The sequence below is a fragment of the Pundamilia nyererei genome, unplaced genomic scaffold, assembly GCF_000239375.1.
Source record: "Pundamilia nyererei isolate P.nyererei 1_Seehausen unplaced genomic scaffold, PunNye1.0 scaffold00295, whole genome shotgun sequence".
Taxonomy (NCBI): domain Eukaryota; kingdom Metazoa; phylum Chordata; class Actinopteri; order Cichliformes; family Cichlidae; genus Pundamilia; species Pundamilia nyererei.
The window spans coordinates 50,511-75,115 of record NW_005187696.1 but is presented as its reverse complement, the minus strand read 5'-3'; positions in this window follow the sequence as shown (position 1 = coordinate 75,115).

The following is a 24,605-nucleotide window of genomic DNA, read 5'->3' as shown; positions in this document are numbered from 1 at the left end:
AGATAAGAGGAAAGGTTAGAATACTTATAGTAATAAAGTAGTTGGATAAAGCATGGATCACTGCTGCCAGTGGTCACCGATGGTATTGCAGTAAAGGTGACTACAGATACCCAAAGAAAATCTTCCGTATAGACCTCTAAACAAGGTCAATATATTATTTTATTTCATGCATCTTCTCTGATAAAAAACATTCCCACATTTTCCAGGATGTAAAGTTATGGGATGAGCAGAAACCATCAAATATGTGACGATTAGTCTAAAAAGAGAACCTTCAAAACAAATCCCTTCTGCACTGCAGGCTTGTCAGAAAATCTTACATTAAAAAGACGGAAGTTCTGTTCCAAAGTATGCAGACTGCAATACCAGCTCAATGTTAAGTTATTGCTTGTCTTGTTTTTTCCACATGTGTAACATGGCGTTCATCAGCAGAGGTAATTTGCAAAGCATGTGGTGCTGTGTCACAGTGTTCCCAAATATCCCTGTTTGTGTGAAACCCCCCAAAAAACAACTTCTTCACACTACTAGACTGATTCATTTTCTGAACAGACGTTGTCCCATAGACTTTACAGCAAAATAAAAAAAGGTAAATTGTGGTTTGTGTGAGGTGCTGATGTGAAACTGGAGGTTTGTAAAGAAAGGTGATGTAGAATATTTAATCTTAGAGCTTTGGTATTGTAATGAAGTCTCTGCCTGGGTGGTGTGTTTGTAAAGAGCAATTTCCATGTCATATTTGATCAAATGTGATGTTGTTGAAAGAGTGCTTCACTCGCGTCTCGAGTGTCTTGGCTGCCTTACACTCTCTGTAGTAGCTTCCCAGAAGAAAATCAAACAGCTTAAGCACATGTCAGCGACATCAGCACATATAAGAACCATATTTTTTTGAAAATGGATATGCATGTTAAAACTGGCAAGAGAGTTTTGCCTGTGTGAATTGGATGTATGAACTCAACATATGTGCTTCAGTCTCTACAACATTTGATATGCAGCTTAAAACACCACTGAATACTTTTGTGTAGTAAAATGTAGCCAGGGGGATGTTAATGTTAAGACTTTCTCATAATTCAAAAAGGCCTTCGGATCTCCTCATCCCATCTATCATCTGTCCATTGTCTTTACTGCTTATCACATTGATTGTGACCGTGGCTGGGCCAAGAGGTGGAGTACACCCTGGTTTTCTCACCTCTTTAAGGAAACAAAGTATTGCTAATTTCACTGAACAGAACCTGCAAATTTACCAAAGTGCAGGCAACAAAGTTAATGTTCAAGATGATAAACAAAGTTGACTAATTAGCACCTAAAAGTGATCTGGTTGAGGCCTTCAGGAGACACTTTCAAATTACTGCTTAGTGTCCCCAACTGATTGCTGAAGGTTGCAGGCTGTCACTGTGAAATCAGTCGGTAAACCTCTATTTACACAAATCTACAGAACTGGGTCTGTGGTACTATGTATCATTGTATATAAAAAAAATATATAATGTCATTGGTTGTTGACAGTTGCATGATTTAATATTATTTATAATAACAAATAAAAACAAAATATATAAATAAAATTACTGCAAAAGGTGAGAAATAGTTTTTGAACTCTACAGTCGAATGAAATGAAGGCATCCACTTGTTTTTCTGATAAGATTAAAGTAGTCACTGTATTTGGAAACGTAGGTTTTGTTTGTTATTAAGAAAATGAGCGCAAGGCCATAATTTCCCATCCAATTGGGTCTATTTCTCTGGTCTTAGTTATTTTGTATCCGTGGCTCTCTTCCACAGCATGTCCTGTTTTGCTCCCCTCACCCCCACCCAGTAGCAGGAGATGGCCCTGCCCCTCCCTGAGCCTGATCCTGCTGGAGGTTTCTTTCTGTTTAAAGAGAGTTTTTTCTTCCCACTGTCGCCAAAGTGCCAGATTTTCTCTGTATTACTGTTCGGTCTTTAGCTAACAATATAAAGGTCCTCAAGGCAACTGTTGTTGCGATTTGGTGCTATAGAAATAAAACTGAATTGAATTGTTAGCTTTAGCTTTTTAGCAAGAAATTATACAAACCCACCATGTGCTTTTTTTATATGCAAAACTGAACATTTAAAAGCCAGCTGGAAAGATCCTCTTCAATCATTCTATGCATGTAATGTTTGGATATGAAAAAAGCTTTCTTTCTGTGAAATCTGTTTTCATTTAAAAACTTGTATAAATACACAGAATCTAGCCCCAGTAATACTGTAAACTGCATATGTGCCTGACTAAACATGCAACATCAATTACTTGACTTTCAGTATCCCAAAATTACTGATATGTAGTTTGGTGTAAGATCAGTCTGCATCACGTAGATCTGTCTGTCCAGCATATTGTTATTCTGAGCCCGTGTAAAAGAAGGCAACAACTTGGCGTATGAGAGAGTTGCCCAAGCACATCTGGTCTTGTGTGTTATTGCAGGTTCATACACGTGTTGGGTCTCTGTAGTCATGGCCTGTGTGTGTGTCTGGAGCAGAGCTGCAGGTGAACGCCAAAGGCTACCATAATCACAGGTCAGGGTCATTACGTTTTTTGGTGTGTGTGTGAGAGAGAGGGAAATAGACGAGGGTGCTTTGAGGGTGAACAGGTGGTGAGCTGGTGTTCAAAAGCAAAAGAGAAAGTGTCCAAGAGACAAACGGTGCTTAGCTGCAAGTATACCATGAACTGGGTCAGATTTTGGTGGTTCTAATAATAATTAGTCCTTTGCTTTTATGTATTTGTTTTTTTGCTCTTGCCAATGAATTGTGACAATATGTGCTACAGTAAACAGATAAACTTTTTGCAGGTAGCCCCATGAGATCCTACTTTTGTAACACCTCCGCCCCATTCATGCTTTAGCTACCTCAGTGCTCTAGTGCCACAGATTAAATCCAATGTTACTTAGAATCAGTCTCACTGGAGACCACAAGTGCAGCTCTTTGCAACACTCCTCAGCAAGCTCTTGAGACCAGAAATACCTGGCACTGTGTCTTATGAAATGATTGTTTTAGTGTTTGGTGCCATCATTCTTTGTTTTCTCTCTTTCATCTAATTCAGTTCATTTTCTCTCACCCTGGATCAAGTACGGCCATTCATCAAAGCAAACTGGTGCATGACTGTCCTTGGAACAATCTGCTCAATAACTAGCAGATATAGGAGGCTGGAGGGGTCGCAGTAGAACGTATAAGTTTGAATTTGTCAGCCAGACGACTCTGCTTCATGTCCTGTTTGGGAACTTTGCTTTTAACTTAGTTTTGTCTCCAGTCATTCTTTTTTTCTGCTTTTACCCACTAGTAAGATAAAGATAAAGGCCCCACAGTAAAACAAAGAAAACCCAACAATCACACGACCCTCTATGATCAAACACTTGGAGACAGTAGGAAGAAAAAACTCCCTTTTAACAGAAGGAAACCCAGCAGAACCAGGAGACATGACAAAAGACACGCTGTTCGAAAGAGCAAGAGATGAATAAAAACTAATGATTAAAAAAACCTTGGGAAACCCTGAGCAGCATAAGCCTAATGCAGTACAACTAAGGGAGGATTCAGGGTCATCTGATCCAGCCTCAACTATAAGCTTTATTGAAAAGGAAAGCTTTAAGCCTGAAGTAGAGAGGGCGTCTGAACCCAAACTCTAAACTCAGGGCTGGTTCCATGGAAGAGAGGCCTGAAAGCTGAAGGGACTGCTTCCCATTCTACTCTAAAAACCCAGGAGCCACAAGTAAGCCTGAGACTGAAGTGCTCTACTGCTTTTGTAAGTGTGCATACGTGAAGAGTCTTACCATTGTGCATAATTTGGAGATGCCAGGGGATTTGATAAGTATTTACAGTATTTGACAGTGTTTGACAGTGTAAAATGTTTCAACTAGATGCAATGTGTTTAACAAGAATGAATGATGATGAATCAATGTTTGTCAGTACAGTGAAGTAAAACAGAGCTGTGCTATAAAACTATAAACTGTGTCCTACTCTCCAAGGAATGCTTCTTAAAACGTTAAGGTGGATGGAACCCGTTGTAAATCTACCTAACCTGCTGCATTTCTAAAACAGCGCAGCCCATGCAGATATACTGGTAACATTTGGTAAAGGAATTCCAGTAGGGCCATTTGCAAATATGGCAGTTTACCCTTAAGACCCATACGGAAAAAAAATATTAAAAACGTATATGATTTACTCATGAAAGTGGCCACTTTCTCATTACTTTCATATATTGTTTTAGTAAGTATCCAAAACATACAAGTTTCATTTACATAATTTTTCAAGGGATCTTATATCTGTTTTCACTCTTGTATACGTTTCATACAAGTTTCACACAAGACAGATACAAACTTTATAAGCTTTATATATATCTTTTCCATATGGGGACCTAGCTTGAAAACTGAATTTGATCTGAAAATGAGTGCAAGGCCATAATAAAATTGGTGTATACAAAAAGAAGGCAAGACATATTAGCAGGTTTACCTTGCACATTGTTGTCTATAATATCTAATCCACATGGTTACCTTTGGTTTAATTTTTGTGTTTTTGGATGTTGCGCAAGCATTTTTTTTTCTCTAGGGGAGTAAAATGAACTGCAAATTTACCACCAATCAAATACAATAAAAGATAGTGTGAAAAATACCTAACTGTGCTTTTGCTTGAAACAAAAACAAAACACTCTCTTTAAGATTCAGGTTCAAGGTTGGGGGAAAAAAAGAACCACCTGCTATATTTAGCATCAGGACCAATGCCGCCAAACTTTGACCTTTCTGACCCAGGGCCAGGTGTCAGGGGTCAAATGTCATCAAGCTGAAATGACGGTTTATTTTTAGTGCAAACAAGACTGCTATTTAAGGCTACATAAAGAGGCTGGTCAGATAATTATACCACCGATTGGTCGGCTGCCATTTATCCACCCACCATACAGGTCAATTGCAGCCATATGTGGACAGAGTAGGGGGTCTGCCCCACTGCCACCATCTCTGTGTGTGTGTGTGTTTGCATTAATTTTCTCCTGTGTAAATGTTGACATCTTTCCTGTGTTGCAAATGCACACAATTATCGCATCGTCTCATGGATGTATATATATATATATGGCTGCACTGTGTTGATGGAACCATTTCTCTTAGGCAACCTTGTATCACAGTACGTGTGTGTGGTTTATCCGTATAAATCTTAGTATCTCTCAGTTGCTCTGTTGTTATTGCAGCTTCAGCTAACGCTCTTCAATTTGGCTTCAGAACTCAAAACATGCTGTCGACCTTGAGGCAGCTGTCCTCCCACTGTGGTGGAAATCAAATCTCTCTGAAAGGTTTGTTTACGCCGCGCCCTCTCGAACCACCCAGACTCTGGGCTGACGATGACAGTTTACAGTATGTTCCAAGGTAGGATACGGATTAAACTGTCCGCCAGTGTGACTGAAGAGCATGACAGCCACATGAAAGAAAGCACATCAGTATGTCACTCAGTCTTTGAAAAGTGCATTTCATAAGCAAATTCAAAAAGAAATACAGGGATGAGTGTAGAGTTTCAGTATCGATGTCACTGCATAATTTAAGAAAACTTTCTCACCTGTGAAATAACTTGAAACAGCTACAACAGCTATTACTGACAAAATTATGAAATTATGTCACAGTTTCTTTTTACAGGTTTAATCTTCAATTCAATTTAGACAAAATAAAATTGCTACATGTAACATGTGAAAGGCCACAGCCGGAGAATGATCAGCAGCAGTTTCAGTTCTGTCTCATTACAGTGATTTTTATATAAATGCTCTGATAAAGTCACAAAGTTAGTAACTTAATGTCAAACACAGAATGAGCCTCGCTGAGCTAAAAAACTCTGAAAATGAATCCAAATAAATGGTCACGTTTCTATGCTTTCAAAAAACCCATCTTATTAGTACATTTTAGGTTTGTACATTGCATAGATTGATCTTAACTCTGGTAAGATTTTTTTTAACTTTAATTAATGGTATAAAATGTGACCTTTCCAAAAAGGTGCACAATTAGCTGCATTGTATTGACTAAATTTTCATTCATAAATTTAATAAATAAACCCGTGCCTCAATTTATTGTACTTACAAGTACCTACGAGTTGGAGGAGACACAAACCAAGCCTTAGGGAGTTCTGGTATAAAATTTGCACAAAATCAACATGTGGATCCATCTGCTGTGCAACACCTCGGTAAATAAGTGAACAGCTAAAAGTGCCCACTCTTACTGCCCATGCAGAGTTTGATCTATTTTACATAAAGATGGATTTCAATTCAGTTCCTTTCAATGTTATTTATATAGCACCAAATCAAAACAATTGGTTTAAGGCACTTTGCACTGTAAGAGAAAGACTCTACGATAATACAAGCCCACAGCTAACCAACCAACCATAAATCAAATAGAAAAACTTGTCGATGCATGAAAGGTTTTGCTTCAAGTTGGATTAAACAGTCAAAACATAATAATCAAAGAATAAACTAAATATGTCACACAGTTTCTTTCTTTTTGTTAATTTATTTTATGTTTTTTCTGGATCATCATAGCCCACCTCAAAATCTGCTATGGGTATTTGAGTTTTACAGCTCGCAAACAATGGCTGTCAAAAAGGCACACACACACGCATTGGCACTAGAGGATACACTGGTTTAGACTTTTACTCACATTTCTGAGATGACATTGGAAGTGTAAATGAGACTACTAGTTAATATTAGCTTGTTTGCTCAGCCAAACTGGCAAATATTTCTACATTTTAGTCTTGTAGCTTGGTCTGCTATATCTAAGTTGCTTCACATCCATTAATGGTGTTGTACCAATCCATCCATTTCATCCTTAAATTGTGCCTCTAGATTAAATATGAAATGGTTGTACTCTCTCCTTCTTAAAGACTTCTTTGTTGAATCACCACAGTTAAAAATCACATATTAATCAAGCAAGCACAGTTTCTTTATTAAATAAAGTAATGAATAAATAAAAGACATTGTATACACAGTGTAAAAGTAAATAATAAACGGTCATATAACTGAGATGAGTATGCTGGAATAATGTGCGCTGGACAAACAACTCTAAGGTAATTTTCCAAGGCAGGAGAACCTTATGCTACCTATGAGGCATGGTGATAGAGGTGTCATAGTTTAGGGTTTGTTCACTATCTCAGGGGCTGGACCGTTAGCACTCATGGATTTAGCTACTGAAAACGCATTTGTAATCCATTCTTTCAGCCGTTTCCATTTACTGAGAATCCGTTCTTGGGCAAGAGAAGGGATACACCCTGGGCAGACTGCCAGTCTAACAGAGGGCTCCATTTAGGATCGGTGCACTAACAAGATAAATATTCTTTAAATAAGCTAGTAAATCAGCGCAAATACGCAGCAGCAATATACTTTTTCCTGAACCATGAATTAAGTTTATATAATAATCTAAGAACAACACATTATATTTTTTAATATATATACTGATTTTGTACTAGTTTTTATTTAATCTGACCATGAAATATCCCAAATGGAGTAGAGCTGATTGGGATTCAGTGATACAACAAAAATTTCACCTTTCCAGAAACACTCTTTATTTCTCTGGACAATCCATGGCCTTTGAACCAGAAGTGGACTTTGCTTTTAATGACGCTTCTTTCTACTTGTATAATTTTGTAAAGTCTCTGAGCATAAACCTTACTGGACAGCGCCTCTCCCTCCTTATGAATTCCAATGAAATCCCAGAGTTCATCCATAATAAATGTGTAGCTGTGTGGTATACTTGCAAAATGTCTTTCCAACTCAGCCAACTTGACTATACTGGTTTCTCGTCACAGCTCAAATTTGCATATTTGCAAACTGCATCATCGACCCTGAGCAGTGAGGCTATATTGGACAAAAAAAAGTATGGAAAACACCTAGAAAACACATGAACACACAGAAACACAGAAACTCCTTAGAATACCAGAAAGAGCTGCCTGACTGAAGTCCCACAACACTCTAGATTTGAGTCATAATTTTACTTCACAGGCTTTGTAATTTAGGTCTTTCTCTAATTTTGTTTTCTTTGGTCAGTCTTTATTTCATTCTCTTTTCCGTTGTCTCTTTCCCCTTTTAGTTACATCTTATTCATTTGGTTTCTTGATTCTCGGTTTCACTTGTTGCCTTCACTCTCTTTACGACCGTCATTAGCTATAACTGCCATTCTCAGTGTATAAATCAGCAGTCAGTTTCACACCAGAAACATAATAAGAAGAAATGTTGCTCTTATAGTGGCAGTTTAGTGATTCTAAATATAGCGGAGGACTGTCTCTCATTAATGACAATGATGGTTCTTTTGTATTAAAAATATAAACAGATATATGACAGCAAAGAATTATATTAAATGGAAAAGACACAAATAAGTGAGTGAAAAGGTTGAAATCAGCTTGTTAGATCTGCTATTATAGACAGAATATTGGCAGCTTCCCCTTTTAAAATGTATATAATATAAATCTATATATTTGTAATATTTGACCCCTGCTTTTTTAAAGATACCTGAGTAAAGGTACCTCTCTTTTCTCTAACAACATCTGAACCTGATTACAGTTTGAAAGAATAACTTTTAGCACATGACAGCAGGGTCACTTTCAGCAAGAGTGTCTCTGACATGAAAATGAAAAACTCATAGCCTTAGTGGTGTGTTTTAATCGTTCTACAACTATGAACCTGATGGTCGAGCCTTGAAAAACTAAATAAACCTCACTGAAACTCAAGTTATCAGCTCTGCCAGCACTGCAAGTATAACCTCATAGTGGAAGAGATACTGCAGATGAGTCATTTTTTGATACAGAAAGACGGGTTTTGGAAATTACTGCTGTTATTTTAAGGCTCTGACGGTTATGGAAGCAGAACTTTGATCACTGAAGCACTGAACTGAGGGGCTTACACCCTGCCAGCATCAAACAGGGAACAGGGACTCTAAATAGAAATAAGCAGGTGGCCATTGGGTGGAGGTGGTGAAACTTTGTTTGCATGCAGCACAAAAAGGTTTGTCAATAACATGCAGAGTAAAAAGAAAGTCTCTATTACAGATTATGAACATGAAACTTTTTTGTGACACTACACATGGCAACTCCAGTTTAAGCTTTAATATCACAAATGAAACAAATACTTATTCTTTTCTCATGTCTGTACTTCAATCAAGGAATCTAAAGTGTCATTAAATCAAATGCACCTGATTGACTGATCATCAGCAACTGAGACCACCTCCACAAAAGCAGAGGTTTTGGAAAGTTGCTGGTCTGAAGCATTCAGGCATTTGTATTTGTTAGCACAAAGACATAATATTCCCAAGAGTGGACCTTCTAGCAAATTTACCCAAAGATCAGACTAAGCAATGGTCAATGAAATGGCAAAATTCAGACTTTTAAGTCTTACTTTTATGTTAAAAGTTCCAGACAGTAGGCTACAAATATAAAAACACTGATCAAATCTCTCTAAGATCAACAACAGTCAACAGGATAGCTTTCTCTAACAACCAGAAGTTTTATGGCAATGCACCCAACTATTGGTGAGTGACATTAATTACTCTGTTAGATCAAAGGCACCTCACTTCTTAAATTTCTACCAAATGTTAGCTTTGGGAATAAATTGCACACTGTCCCTGTGGAAAGTGGGCTGCAACTTGAAATGGAGCAGAAAATTAACATATATATGTCTTTAATATACCATGGCTGCACTTTAGAAATGCTTGACTATACTAACAAAGTATGGAGCCATTCAAACATGTATTTTTGTGCTAGAACTGGCAAAACTGTAAATTGTAGTTTGAACCTAATTTGCAAATGATCGTAGCTTCGTTTTAAAATGGTTTGATTTCAGTGTCAATGTACAGTGTAGATCCTGGCTCTTCAAACTCCATCCACTATGGCTTGTGGTTATGGTTATGTAAACAGTTATAATGACATTAAAAAAAGATCTTTGTTTGTTCATGCTCCATAAACTTTAAAATGACCTCAGTTGCAACAATGAATGCAACAACTTATTGTCATATTAACTGACTCCTTTAGAGGCAGTGCAATGTCGCAAGTTTAGGCCAGGGTGGCAAAAAATGATGTGTTTGTGCAAGTTCAAATGTTTGTGCCTGAATGAAACTTTGGGTGTATCCTTTGGCTTTTGAGAGTTCTGATATTAGTCAGAGGCTGAACTAAAGATAAACGGCTACATGGCTTGCTACAGCTAAAGTTGGTACAGTTGATGGATTGATGGAAGCAAATAAACAAAAATAATGGTCCAAGGCAAAATAATAATTAAAACTGCCTTCATTGCACAGCTTTCTATTCCATCTTGTACCGAAAGCCTCAATCTGCTGTAGCAGAATCTCCAATAAGAAAAACGAAGTGTTAAGAGGGGAAATACAAGTTTGTAATAGTTCCAAAAATATTTTGAATCAAAGAGGAAACTGTTGTATGTTGTGTTCTAAGGTTGTGCTGAGTTCTACTTTGCCCACTGATCCCTATCAACCAAACAGACGGCTGGCGCTCAGTAGCTCAGCTTCCGCAGTAATTACTGTGTCCCCCGAGACACTGGGAGAAACTCCGAGCATAGGCAGCGTCTCACTGGGTGCACGAATGAGTGAGTAAGAGTGACTGTGCATGGGAGGAGAAGGTTGCTATGTGTAGATAAGATCCATGTACATCCTTACTGTATGCTACAATAGGAATGCGTGCTTGCACTTGTGTGTGTATCAAATGTGCTTCTGCTCTGAAGTGAAACCCCAAAGAGACTGTGCCAGAAAATTGAACCCACAGAAAACTGAAAATACCCATAATCCCCTCATTTGCCCACAGAAGGTATTTAGTTTCCCCTTTACAAACAGCCCCCCAGCTCCCTGCCATCTGAACACTGAAAGCTGATACACACTGAGGTTAAGCCAGTGAGACAGTAACCAGTGTGACAAATATCTGATGTGTCATAATTGCGCTTTCTTCCATTAGCCTTGTAAAGTAGGTGGGGACGACCTGAAGGGCAAACCAGGCCGCGTGATTGGTGGATTAAGGTTAAATAGCTTGTAGAAATATCTGTCATTGGATCTGCATCCAGTCCAGCGTGTCTTAGTGAATTATATTCTGGGGTTTTAATAAATAAATAATGAATGATCAAAATATTTTGCGACATAATACATGGTATGTGGAGTCTGTGGTTTTGTGAATCTAACATAAGTCATTTTCACAGAAGCCCTGAACTTTTCACCTAAAAGAGGTGCACAAGTGAGAAGGCGTATGTGTGATACGGTTGGATTGCACATTAGTCCGTTTTTAACCTGCTGGCTCCTTAGTGAAGAGTCTGTGCCATGTTGTATTGCGCCAGTGTGCAAATAGCACAACTAATCGTCCGTTTCATTCACCACTAGCGTCATGTGCTTTGCTTCCTGCACTTTATCCGGGCAGCTCCCTCGCCTAAATCACTCAGAGTACTTCGAACACGTCTGAAGTGAACCATTTCCAGCTGTGTGCTTCATGTGAGAAAAGGACTGCAACAAAAATATCATTACCCGTTTTTCAACAAAATGACCAAGTTCATGCTATAAAGTACTCTGATATTTTATGTAATGTGGAAGCCTCAGTACCTAACAACAGAAATACTCCATTGAAATCAAATGAAGTACTTGTTATTTCCAGTGTGAATCAAAAATCACCATCCATCCATTTTTGTAACCATTATTTAACTGGAATTGCAGGAGTCTGGAGCCTTTTCAATTTACATTAGGCAAGAGGTGGGGTACCTCTTACCTCCAGGAGAGGCTGCCAGTCTATCAGAAGGGCAAGACAGACACAGACAGCCATTCTAACTCACATCCACACCTACGGCCAATATAGAAACACCAATTAAACACGGACATCTTTGGACTGTGGACAGAAACTGGAACACCCGGAAAAACAGAAAAAGAACAGACATACACAGTAAAATGTGGCAGCTGTGGCTCAGGAAGTAGAGCGGCTCTGTGGTTTGATCCAAGGCTCCTCCAGTCTGCATGTCAAGGTGTCCTTGGGCAAAAGATTGAACCCCAAATTGTCCCTGATGTATCCACTGGTATGTGACTAAAGAATAAAGTGCTGTATGAGTTTGTGTATGTGAATGGGTGAATGTGGCTTGTACTGTGAAAGTGCTTTGAGGTCACAGAGTCATAAAGCTATTTAAGAAGCAATCCAAAACATACAAAGTGGACACAAAAACTGGCCAGTGCACTCAGATAGATCTTCTAAAAGAGTGTACATCACTACATAATTAAGGTCTCCGTATAGTTGTAGAGCAACAGCATAATGTGACAGTCAACGCAGACATGAATGAGCCTTCACACTCAGCATAGAAAGTGCTTCAAGAACTGAGGGTTTGGGAAGAAAACGATAATTTGATTTAGCTGGATTAGGACTAAATCACAGGTTATTAATTACCCAAAGCAAAAAATTGTGAAATCATAAAATCTAGTTTTATGTTATGCTAACATTTCTGCTTTATACAGAGTGTCGAGATGGAAAACTAACTTTTCTGTACCGGCATGCAATACTGAGTGTGTAAAGCCATACGCAGAAACGTGTGTGAAGCGCAACAGTGCATGTGCACTCATCAAAGTGTGTTTCTCTTCAACTAATTGCCGAGAGCTTGGAGTCAAGGCTCAAGGATAAGATAAGATGGCAGAAACCAAATGCTGCTGCTGTCGGTAAATAACCACGCAACTGCAGCTTTCCTTCCTCAGAATCCAAGTTTTCCTGTTGGTCCGTGCATCGAGTGAGCGACCGACTCTGAGCTATTCTGCAAAAAAGAAAGAAAGAAGATACATTATGAAATTTCAAAACTGAATTGGCATAAACTGAAGCAAAAGAAAGCATTTGTGAGGGAAGCATTTCCTTTTCCCAGTCTTGAAAGATAGGCTGACTTTGTGCAGATACAGAGTTTTTTTTGGGTCCGACAATGGCGAGAAGCATCTGGTAACACTTCTGTGTAATTGCTGCTGAGAAACCCTGAAGATCTGAGAGGAGAAGAAAATTCCAACATGTTTTTCCTCCGTCCGTCTCCTGCCCCATTCGCCTTGTCTTGGAATTTCACTGGAGTTTGGGCAAAAACAAAAGAGACGGGTGTTCTAAGTGGAAAAAAAAACCTCTTGGATTAAATACAAGGAGGGTGTTTTTCAGCAGCTTTTCAGGGTGTGTGCACTCAGGAGGAGATTTACAAAGTGCAGCCGTGACAAGAATTAAGTTGGTACCAATTTCTTTTGTTGCAGTCACTGCTCCTTCTAGAGCGGCGCTAACTGAAAACAAATGATTTTTAATGAATAATCACTCAAACTTGAACTGATGTCTTTTTGTGTTTCGGCAGCACTGTGAGCAAGCAAAGTTCTGAAGTTTCATTACTACCTGTCATTTATACAAATTAGGTACTTTTAAGATTTTTGAGTGTACTTTTCAAAAATATATCTTGACAAATGGACTAAACATAAGAAGTGAAAAAATGTCTGCTACTCTTGTTTAACTGCTCATAAAAACAAAAATTTTTAACATTTTTGATCAGTTTTTAGAACATATATAACAGTTTTTTGTCAGTATATTATAATGTTGTTGCATTGCATTAATAGTTGAATTTCACAGAAAGTCTCCTCATCCACAGAAAGATAAGTGTTGTGCAAGTTTTGCAATATTATATATGCATTAGATTTTTTTGCCGTTAGTCGTCGTGCAAGCCTTGTTTAAAACTAGCAAACTAATTACCTGTTTAAACTAATTACTGGTTTAAACAGCTTCAATATGAAAAGTCTTCATTATTTATTGCCCATGGTGGCATTTACACATTTAATTAATATTGTACTTTTTTATACTTAAGAATTCATCCTCTGATGCTGATGGGTGTGTTGAAGTCCTCAGACTGAATATTTTCATTTGTTCCCACTGACCCATTTAATCAATCCTGAACCAAAGTACATGGTTTTCACTTCAGTAATATTAATTTTTGTCGTTGTTGTGAAGCACTAATTACTAATGTGCCTGCCTTCCTGGGTGTCGGCTGCTGTACTTCACAGTGCTTTCCCACGCTGTCAATCTCAATACTGACATCATTACTCTAGTCCAATCATCTTCTTGCCCGCCTTCTTTGAGCCAATCAGCCTCCGCTTCACGTGGTTTAAATCTGTGCTCTTCATCATGCTTCCTTTCAGACTCTCAGACTTTCAGACTCTCTGTTCTATCACCGTTGGGATTTTCATTCTGCTGTGATGGGTCATTGGAGTCTAATCGCCAAATACATTCATTTCTCTATCTCAATAAATCATCTTGAATTCTTCCAAGTGATCTCTCCTTATAGAAACTGCTGGTTAGGATAAATATAAATGAACACAGTTGTTCCTTGAATCCTTGCCAATGATGATATACCTGTAGATATAGTAATATTTTGAATTTTTATATATTTATTTATTTTATTTTTATTAATTTCATTAGATATTTTTTTCTTAAAACTCTTATTTTGAAATTAGCCATAAAGCATTTACGAGAAAGTACCGCCAGGTTGTAACTCAGGGGTGGGCAATTCCAGGCCTCGAGGGCCAGTGTCCTGCAGGTTTTAGATCTCACCTTGGGTCAACACACCTGAATCACATGATTAGTTCGTTACCAGGCCTCTGGAGAACTTCAGGACATGTTGAGGAGCTAATTTAGCCATTTAAATCAGCTGTGTTGGTTCAAGGACACATCTAAAACCTGCAGGGACACCGGCCCTCGAGGCCTGGAGTTGCCCACCCCTGTTCTAACTAGTCACTGGTCCATTTTCTTATCCGGGTGCCGGTCACAGGAGCAGTAATCTAAGCATCTAAAATCAGAGACACACAGATTTTCTTTTGCCCTAGCCACCTACTTTAGCTCTTTTGAGCCTAGGACATTCCCAAGCTGGCTGGAAAGACAAATTCATCTAGGAAGCACCCAGATATTATCGTGCTCAACAGACCCCCGTAACTACAGCTCTGCCTGTCAATCTCTCACTCTGTCTCCTACCTTGTGAACAAAAACCTGAGATACTTAAAATTCTCCATGTCCTTCCCTCAGCTCCTTCCTGACACTTTTCCAGCTAAGAGCCATGGCTTCAGACTTTGCTACAAACCACCCCAGTGTGAGACGGGGGTCCAATGAAACTAAAACCTTGTAGACTTGGAGACAACTAGAATAATCCAACTACAAGAACTCAGGATCACAAATGAGTGCGCAAAAAAACAATGTTAAGCTCTAGTTTACACAATGACAGCACTAAGACTGTGCAGTGTATCCATGGACTAATGTAATTAGTCCATTGCAATAATGTAATGTAATTACTGAATTTAAGAAAAAGGAAAACTTTAAAGGTCTTGCTTAACAAACTACAGAAAAAACTGTGCATATGTCAGTCAAACATTTCTGCAATTTTATAGAAAATATGATGTGAAATAAAAGACAGCACACCAAAAGCAAGAAATCGTATTTCAATTTGGATGAGTTCCACTTTAAGGTAATCTTCCCGTGTAATCTGCGCTGCTCCCAGCATGGCTATTTATAGGTCTTGCTGTGGAAGTTCTAATTCACGTCCAGTATGCACGATGGGTAAGGCACAGGAAGAAATGCTATACATTTTTGTATCAATCTTATACCAAGTAAATATTTTGCCAGTACCAAAGCTGATACTTCTAACTTAAAAAGGCAGGTTTAGGGGAGAACAGTGTGTCGTGACTTATGAGATGAACTGTCTGCAAATTGTGAACACATTTAAATGACCCCTAAATCACTGTGATTTTTACTTTCTATAAAAACAGAGTTTTTTGGAGACCTGGACTGTGAATGTGCCTATCTCTAAAGGACTTTGGGTCAACTTTGGTTAGAAAAGCCTCGATCCTATTGTGCTAGTATCACTTCAATAATAATGTCACCATTGGGTTTTTTTGTTTGTTTGATTTTGTTTGTTTGTTTGCCCTCAGTAAAACTTTAAGATCCTAACCGAATACAACCAGTTTATGCAATTTTGGTGTTTTTAAAGAAAAAACATTTATTCCATTGTTTCATTCCATTTCACTAATACCCAGCAATAAAACAGAGTGGGGAGATAGGGGTCTTTTTTACTCTGGTGTAAGATATCCTGTGACTCGATCTGACGGGCTGTTTAGCTCACAATCTGCCTCGTAGTGACATTTTAATCATGAGATCACACGGTTGGACAAAGACTAGACCTGCTTTCAACACACACACACAGACACTGACCACACACACACAGATACAGCCCGCAATCACCAAAATAAATACTTTGTGCCCACACCTAACCACATTTCACCAACATAACCAACCACACCAATGAGCCCACCCTGACTCTGCATCCAAATCTGCCAGCCCAACTGACTCTAATTTACTGTTTCATGTCTCTGTGTGGCACCAGGGTGGCAGAGTGGCAGGGTGGCACCACTGGGGATTTGTGGGTGTCTCCGTTGCTGCAGGGGGGGAGGGCGGCATGTGCCCACAAGCTGTCTGCCAGGCATCAAAGACCGCTTTCATTTTGTTTGGTGAAAAATGTGATTTTTACACACTGTCACTTCTACTGAGAGCTTTGGGAATTACTGTTTTTAAGATGGGGTTTAACCCGTTATCACTTTTGTTGTACAGTTGCCAGAAATCTGCATGAATGCTGGCAAGAATGTGGATACCTGTTTTTTTCCTTTTCAAAATAGTATTTATAGCAATGGAAATGCTGAGAGAAGAAAAGAAAAGGGTGGTCTTTGGAAGAGAGGCCGCGAACCACTCAAAACTAACAAAGAAGTATCTCTAAAGTTCTTATCCAAAATAGTTAGTTTACCAAAATGACAAAAAATGTACCTTATCCTCCAGAGCACTAAAGGGAATTTAGTTATCCGGCATCTGGCAGGATGTACGATTTAAAACTTCATACAGAAAGAAAAGAGAAAAAAGAAGAAAGCTGCTGTTCATTTCTGATATATGCACATTGTCTCCATTGGTGCTGGTGCCATGATATAGCAGTATAGGATCCCAAGAACATATGGCCATGTTTAAAAATTCAGACAAGACCGCATAAGGAGGTAGAAACTTCCTAAGATTACTAGAAGATTGTAATTTGTGGACCTTTTACTAGCACTTGGGGAAACTTTGAATATACAGTGGGTCGTATATTTGTGACAGGACCAAAAGCTCACCCCATCTGTCAGTTTGACATGTCGTAATGTCAAAATACTAAACCCAAGACAAATAAGGTACTGTATGCATGCTATAAGGAACAGTATGAATGTGTGTTTGAATGCAGCTTTTGAGTCTGTTTACCTTGTGTGTTGCATTTTCTTTGCTTTTAAATACAGTTTGGTTAGATTTAGGAAAAGATCATATCTTTTGTTGACCTTTTTTTTTTAACTCTGGTTAAAAATATAAAGATACATAAAGGTGCATTCAGATGACAAGCGTTCCTGATCAAGAGTCCATATGTTACGCACTGGGAGTTAGACTGGACTCAATATTGGTGAGGCAGCAATAGTTAGTAAATCTCAGGTCTACTGAATCCCAGATTTACATGTGAATAGTGGAAGTATAGATTGGTATTGGATTTGATCATCACCAGGGCCTCAAAAACTATGAGTTAACTCTGAGATGAGGGAAACTAAGAGTTTTCTCTTCCAGATAGAGACTCGGTGACTGGGGTAAGAGACCCTGTCAAACGAACCTACCTGCTGTTAGTTTCTCTCTGGCTCCTCCACTCCTGCTGCACCAGAACAAACTGACAGCCATTTAGCGTTTAATTTCCTCAAACAAACAGTCAATGTCAAATCACATATCTGACTGCATAATTATCTCATACAAACACTATAGTCACACTATTGAAAACGGTGGTTGGAAAGCACAGCATGATCAAAAGTTTTGGAAATATGTGCGATTAACTTGCAGTCTTGTTATCTTCAAAGTGGTAATTCGAGGATGGGGTCTGCGAGTCAGCTGCCATCATCAAAGCAACTTATGGATCAGTAATGGATAAAATGGATCAGTTTGCAATTGAATGGGGTCAAGTTGGCAATTACATCCAATCTTTTTCCAAATCACAACAAGGTACTTTATATTGTAATGTAAAGACCCTACAATAATCCAAATCCAGGCTAACAGATTAGATGTGATAATCTTCAGAAATCATAACATTTCTCCACAAAGATTGATTGATGTAGTTACAATGTAACTTCAAAGTAACATGAACACTGTATAATAGACACAATGCAAACACATACAACCAAGCAGCAATTGGCTACTGGCCAAGTTCCCAGTTGCAAAGTGATGCATTGGAGACAAGTTGTGCTCAGTGTTGCAGTCCGACTCAGATTGTTAGCAACATGTTGGCAATCTGTGTTAATACATTAGACAGCAGTTATTTGCAAACTATCACCAATCCGTGTGAGAACGATTGCAGCCAGTATGAGTTGGATCGTAAGTGTCTGAGGACAGTGTGTTCGACCTTTGGGTGACCTTTTAGGACTAACAAGTCCCTAAAAGTACTTGGAAACTGTTGCTGAATGTGAAAAATTCAGTGCAGTCCTATTTTTACTGTAGTGTCACTGAACCATTGGCTTATTATTTCTTAACATGAATTTTTTTGGGCCATCAATTTGTCCTTAATGTGACAGCAGAGCTGGTGAATATTGCAGATTTTATACTGACTCCAAATAAGATGTATAGATTGTATATTTCTAACTCTGTGACTCTGGAAAGTAAAGCATTCATCAAGTTGTCCACCAGTTCATAAATCACTGATCAGTGAATGATTTATTGGTTAAGTTGTAATCGCTTGGATCTCTAGTGATGGAAAAATATGTCACACTGTAAATATATGATGTTGAACAGCATTTAATCAATATCTACAAATGTAAAATTTCAACGTCATATCTGCAGTTGTTGTCACCTGCCGCCTGTCTCCGTCCAATTACAGCTGAATGGTTTAAATGTAAACCATTCATCTTACTAAGCCAAATGAAAATCTGGTTGGATTCCAGCTTTAATCTGTTAAAGAAAATTCCACTTTTCATCTCTCTCTCTTTTTTTAAAGATATGATGGTCAGCACTGATGGAGATTTACATTTCAGTTCAGCTGGATTCAAATTTTGGCTCTGCTCTTTACTTATTCATTATAAAATCCACGCACAATATGCACAATATGCACAATATGCACAATATGCACAATATGCATGTGCTTAACTGAGAGTAAACTTTCTGTAACAGGGCCCTATATAGTTTGTCAGTTGGTGCTGTAACAGTTTAAACATTAATGTTAGTTTACCATCTTTAGCGTGGGTTGTAATTTTGATATAATTAAGTTAGTTGCCATCTGTTCCACTGTTTAGGTAGCACTAGCTGTGGGAATTTTTTTTAAGCTTTGCTACTGTTACAGTTGTGTTTTAACAACGCTGACCTTCATCTTTTACACAGGGTGACTGAGCAGGAGTTGATAATTCCCTTGATTAGAAAGACGGGTAGGAAGCAAATAGTTTTCACAATAAAAGCATGACTGTACTAATTAATTACTGCTGTATAGCTTAGGTTTGAGTGTATATGGTCTGATGCCAAGCAAAATATTAAAAACAACCTACCAGCAATATGATTCCACAACAAAAACATTACAGACACATATACATTTTCAGTGTTGCTGTCTTATCTCTAAGAAATGTTTTCTGTTAAAATTGTACGAATGTCTTGATTGGTGTGAATTTATCAAAGCACAAATTCACTTAGTTCCAGTGATTTAGAATTATGAATATTCCAAAAATATAAACTGAACTTTAATTATGTTTTTTTCTTTGTTTGTTTTTTGTACCCATTTGTAATTTCCATTAAAAGACCGAAATCTGCATTTATAACCTGAGAGTAGAACCAGCATCCGATGATTTCAGCTACCGAAAAGTCACAAGTGCATATGTTTTTTTTTCCTTTTTCTCGTTTATTAGCAAATGTTCCTTAAACAGGAGCAAATATTTGACTGTTGGATGACTTTCAGGTGTAATTACTAATTATCTTTTGATCACTGATTAGCATTTACAGTACCAGGATGTAGAGTTAAAACAAACTACAGAGTGTGCGTGTGCTGATGGAAATAAAGTAACATGTCACACTGCAAGATCTGGCTTCTTCAAGAGTTTTAATTTTTTGTGAGCTCAATGGTATATTAAATTATATATTGGTGGAAACCTCAGATTCTCTGAAATTTCAAAACTGTTTTCATGGCTCGATATTAGTAAGGGTAAGAGACAATGTAAGCTGGAAAACTCAACCTGACATTTAAAAATTTTAAGGCACCCAAACTTAGCAGTTTGCTCCATTGACCAGATATTTCAAATTATAAAAACTTTGTCTGTTTTAAGCTGAAATATGTTGATTTTTCTTATTTGTCTGTGCTTTGGATGATACAGTTATTTAACCACGACCAAGTCAAAATTAATACATACTTTTAATTGCATTATTTTAAAAGAACTTTATGATCAAAGCTTAAAAAGATATTCAAACTCATTAATAATTACCCCTGACACGAATAAGATTTTAGATCACAATTAGCCATTTAGAATATTAATAATAACACACTTGTGTTAGCTCTATATGTTATACTGGAACATATTTCTCTTGTTTACAGTCTAGTGTGTTTAAGGAACATGAAACTGTAGTACCGAAGAGAAATTGCCTCATTACACCCACTGTTGATGGATCTGTACACACACAAACTGCTGCCTGTCTAATCAGAGATGCTCTAAAGCTCTAATTTTATCTGCCCTCTCGGCCTCAGAAGGATGGAGGACCACTTGCACTCTGTGATTAAATGACTGCCCACACAAACAGACAGACACATGTGCAGTCAGGCAGACAGGTAAGAAACAAGCAGGGTAAGCATGCAGGTGGGCAGAGACAGACAGGTTTGGTCTTCATTACTACAACCGCAGGCTTTTGGGGTAAATTAGTGTTTCTGTGTGCTTGCACAAACAGGAGATCTTTACCTACAGTAACTGGAGGATTGTTGCAGTGAAACGTGTGGGGTTGTACAAAGGTTCAGAAAAACTGGATCAGTGTGTTACAGATAGAAAAGATGATGCAAATATGGTGTATGGGCAAAAGTACTGGGCCATACCTCTTAATCACTTAATTAAAACAATGCCACTGAAGTTGTTTTGTTGGAGTTGGCCTGATTAATTAGTTTCAAGTTTCAGTGAAGGGAAACTGTAATGCTTCAGCTTACCAAGACACTTGAGATAATTCCACGCTTCCAACTTTTATGGAACAGTTTGGGGAAGGCCTTTTCCTTTTCCAGCATGACTGTTCTCCGGTGCACAAAGCACTTTATATACGCTCTGGAGCCAGCCAGTCAAGTTCTTCCACTTTGGTATAGAATAATGTTGATTGGCCAGCTCAGAGCTCTGACTTAAACCCATCAAATACCCTTGATGTGAGCTAAGACAAAGATTGGTGTCAGTCCCTCCTGGCCAGCATCAATGTCACTCACAATCTTCTGGATGAATGGGCAGATTCCCACAGACATAATCCAGAATCTTATAGAAGGCCATCATAGAAGAATCCGCCTGGAACATATGCAAGAGGGGACCAATTCAGACTGGGATGCCAACAAACTCCTGTAGGTGTAATGTCTAGGTGGCCCAATGCATTTTTCCATCTAGTGTATTTTGGATCTTTTTAGGTTATATTCTAGGATTAATCTATTTTCCTCCACAGAGGTTCTCTCACAGTAGGATGAATGTTTAATTGAGTCAGTCTTAGTCTGAATACTCTGCATGCATGCACATCAAGTCAAAGGGTCAAACTTGTTTGGACATGAACTATTAAGAGGAGAGCTTAAGTACAACTCCCAAGGACCAGTTTAAACAACCTTGGTGCCAATGAAGCAATAATGAGACTTAAAAGTCACTCAACTAAGCTGTTAATAGCAATCTATTGACTCCCTTAGCTGCTATTTTGGGAAGTAACAAAAATGCAGAACATTGTTTAGTTAACTTTTACCCAAGTTCCAGCATTCGCCTCCTGGAGTTTGTGTTTTTTCCCTGTATGCTGATCCCCCAATTATCATCAAATCATCAACAATATATCACAGTGTTTCAACCAATCTGCCAAGTCAAAATAACAGAAGCAGGGGGGGGAGTTTAAGCCAAAGAAATGGTGAACTTGTTGGTGACTACCAGTATTTCAGGTGGTTTTGCTAGCAGTCCTTTACATGAGTTTTACGTGGGAAGTCTTTACATAAACCTTTATGAACAAAACATCCCCACAAACAGTCCTGATGTAGAATTTTTAAGACCGGCGTTCGACCAATATTTGATGATTTAATCAAATATTGGTTAAATCAATTGGCCAACATATCAATTGGCCAGTTGATATGTTGGCCAATTATTCTTCTCTTTAAGACACACAACATACACACAAATTTCCCTAACATTTCTTATTAGCACATATTTATACATCCTTACTAGGATATTATGACACTACAGTTTAAAACCAATCCTGTTTCATGGTCACAGCAAGTTGAAGCATAGCATGGTTGAAGCATGGTTGAAGGGTCTTTCGCCAGTCTCTTCCTCACTTTTCTAATTTTCATTTACAGGTAGTTTTAAATATTGATAGCAATATAGAGCTAATGTCGCAAATATCAGTTAATCAGAAATGATGAAGACGTCATTGTTTGTGACAGATTATTCTGTTTTTCTACAGTCAATCATAAAGTTTATGAAAATCCAAAAGAGGGGTGGAGGTGAAATGGGAATGTAATTAAGGTGTTAGTTTGTCAAAAAAAAACTTAATGCATAAATGACAAAGAAATCAGAAAATCAGATTTTTCATCTTTACAACAATTAGTTCATTCAGTTCATATTTTAACAGATTATATATTTATATTACTATATAAAGGTTTTTCTATGGCAATAAAAACACAATTGCTAATCTAGAGGAAGAGCTGAAGGAATATGAAAGTTATTTGACATTAAAAATATTGATCACAAACTCAAAGGCACATTACAAATGATGGGGTCCTATTTATTAATCATTTATTAATGAGGGACTGTTTTATGTACCTAAAAAAACCCTACATGCACATAACCTTAAAAGTGGTGCACAAGTTCTCCACTGCTAATCAAGTGAAACTAGTTATGATCACATGAGGATTAGTTTATTGGCAGTTTATTAACCAGTTGTTATTATTTTCTTTATTATAGGCTCGTCTGGCTGACGTCTGGCTTTAAAAAAAACTATAAAATAAGAGTTCACAGAGACATCATCACAGTGCTTGTTCTGTTTTCAGCCAACGGCTCACAAACAGCTATCCATAAAAACTCAGATTTATTAAGTTGGAGCAAAAAAAGTTGGCATTTTTGCATCGAAATGAACCAAACCACTCAGGTTATTTTCTGTAATAAACACTTAATAAATTGAAAGATCTACTGACATATTTCTAACATATTATCATACTGTAGAAACTCTTCTAATATTCTGTATCCACAATGGAGGATCCAGCTACCTACAAAATACTAAATAGTAATCTTCCACCAGGAGTTGAAGTATATTTATTTGGCACATTTGTTTGATTGAGCAAGCCTTGGCTACATCCCTGCTGAGCGATTTGAGCTGTGTGAGCTTTAAATTGCTGACAGAACCAAACGTTTGTCATTTTACAATTCTTCAAAAGCAAAACAATTTTATTTTAGCGCAGAAAAAAAACCACATTACAGTTTTGTAGTTTTATGAAAAGATTTTAATGATTTCAAGATTCTTAGTGAAAACACTCAGCTGTATGAACAATGATGAATAGACTGAGAGTTCCACACTTGCCCTCATCTAGACCTAATTATAACCTAAACCCCAAACTTCAAAGTGCTCCTCAGAGTAAGGGCAGAGATGTGAGAACCAGATAAAAATGCCTTAAATGCCCACAACTTTGTGTCTATTCTATTCTATTCTATTCTATTCTATTCTATTCTATTCTATAACCAGCCACAGTTTTTCTGCCACTGGATTCAGGGTGTTACATTGATTTGCAATCCGTTTAAAGTAACTTTACTTCACACAACCTCAAACTTTAAACCTTAGTCTCCATATTAACACTGAAAAGTGGCTCCCCTATGTCCCCATGACAATAACAGAAGTACATATGAACAAAAAATTACACACACACACACACACACACACACACACACACACACACACACACACACACACACACACACACACACACCAACATTAATTTTATAGATTTTACTTAGTTCTAACCATAAGCACTATTTGCTCAGACTTAATTTTTACACATCAAGTCTCTAAATGATGGAATATTGATTTCTGCCCAAAAAGGAATTGTGGTCATCAGTGTCTCCATAGCATGTGTAGTACATACACATACTACAGCGCTGGTGTCTACTGCCCTCTACTGTTCATTCCAGTAGTTACATTGAGAAAAGACAACTACCAGTAAGGACAGTTCAATTCAGATGCACATTGTTTTGATGAAGCAGATTCATTTTGTTCAGTGTCAGCATGTTTGATGAGTTGGGCATAACTAGTACTGGACTCCATTAGTTTTTGAGTATATGACCCAGTTTCAGTTAATTGTCTTTAACTTATAGCTTTAGTAATTTAAGCTGTTTCTAGCTCCAAGAAAATACTGTACCACGTTAACCGTT